Source organism: Triticum aestivum, chromosome 6A (assembly GCF_018294505.1).
Source record: "Triticum aestivum cultivar Chinese Spring chromosome 6A, IWGSC CS RefSeq v2.1, whole genome shotgun sequence".
Lineage (NCBI taxonomy): Eukaryota > Viridiplantae > Streptophyta > Magnoliopsida > Poales > Poaceae > Triticum > Triticum aestivum.
The window spans coordinates 581979331-581981130 of record NC_057809.1 but is presented as its reverse complement, the minus strand read 5'-3'; positions in this window follow the sequence as shown (position 1 = coordinate 581981130).

The window sequence follows — 1800 nt, the reverse complement described above, 5'->3', positions numbered from 1 at the left end:
ATATAGAATTCCAGACCTGATAACTTAGGTACAAACAGTGCGATAACTTTGACCCTTGAAGTTTTTTTGTTGAAAACATACTCTGATAACTTTTTGTGTAAATAGCATGATAATATAGGCTCACACTTCTGATAATTTAAGTACAAACACCACGATAATTTTTACCAGTGAAAAAATTTCATTGAAAATATACCACTGATAACTTCTCGTGTAAATAATATGATAATATACGCTCCCGGACATGATAACTTAGGTACAAACACCACGATAACTTTGACCCATGTAAAAAAGTTGTTTGGGAACATACTCCGGTAACATCTGTATAAATAACATGGTAATACAGGCTTCCAGACCTGATAGCTTAGGAACAAACACCACGATAACTTTGACGAGTGAAAAAAGTTGTTGAAAACGTACTTTGATAACTTTTTGTGTACGTGATAATTTAGGCTCTCGGTCCTGATAACTTAGGTACAAACACCACGATAATTTTGACCCGTGAAAAAAAGTTGGTGGAAACATATTCTGGTAGGATCTGTGTAAATAACATGGTAATATACGCATATCGGAGCTGATAACTTATTTATAAAGATGTTGAAATATACATCGGTAATTTCTGTGTAAATAAAATTGTAGTTTTTTGAACGACAAATGTGATAACTTACATTCAAAAATAATGGTAACTTAGACATTAACATTTTAACAACCTGGTATTTTAGCATGAGTAGCCTGGTAAATTTGGTGTGAATTATCTGATAAATCTAGCACGAGTAGCCTGGTACTTGCATGTGAAGAAAAAAAAGATATGGCCTTTGTTGTCGGTACCGGAACGGAGACGGTGAAAGAAAAGCGGCGGCGCACGGGTTTCTTTCTTTTTTAAGAAAAAAATGCTGGAGATGAAGAAGAAGACCAGCAACTAAAGTGGCGAGCGCGAGAGGAAGGCTCGTACGCACGCATGCATGCATGCTGGTCTTTGATTCGCCGGAAAAATTCTCTCTTTTTTCGGATCGTACGTACGTACAGTGTGAGCAAGGAAGATTAGCCCGGCCGGCCACATCCCATGCCATGAAGCAAAGCGTACGTGCGTTTCAGTAGCAAAAGAAAAGTAGAAGAAAAGAAAAAAGAAAGGAGGAAGGAAGGAGCCATGGAGAAAAGGGTGAGCTTTGGCTTGATTCGACGACATGTACCAGCATCGCATCGCGACATGGAAAAAAAAGAGGCGAGTTTTGGCTCGATTCGACGACGCGTAGGTGCAGCGTACTAGTGATGCCAGTAGACCTGGAGGCAGACGCAGACGCATGCGTTCCCGCGATTTCCGGTATCGAGCTGATGGATGGATCGGGAAGATCGAGCGGGTGGATCGGTGGGAATAGCGATCGAGCAAGTGTGCGGCAAAGATCGTTCGGATTTATCCTTATAAACAGAACGTTTGGACATTATCACAGTCCAAAACAAAAATAATGGTGTCTACTCTACGGGTGCGACATCCTATTCACATCATCCCTAGGAGCATTATTACAGCATTTGTAGCGCAGCACTATGCAACTCTCGACGCTGAGGCTTGCTGCGGCCACCTGGAGCCCGTGCTGTGGTAGAAGAAGGCGAAGGCTGAAGAGGCGAATATGTCTATTCCTAACCGGTTGTGCGCGCAACGGCAATCGCCGCCGTTGCTGTTTCACGTGGATCTGTGCCCCCTGGCCCACATATCCCTGGCCAGAAACGATTTTTTCCTATTATACGGTTGATGAAATACAGCCACCCCGTATCTGTCCCTCTCCCGTCCTTATCCCTACTCGTGTT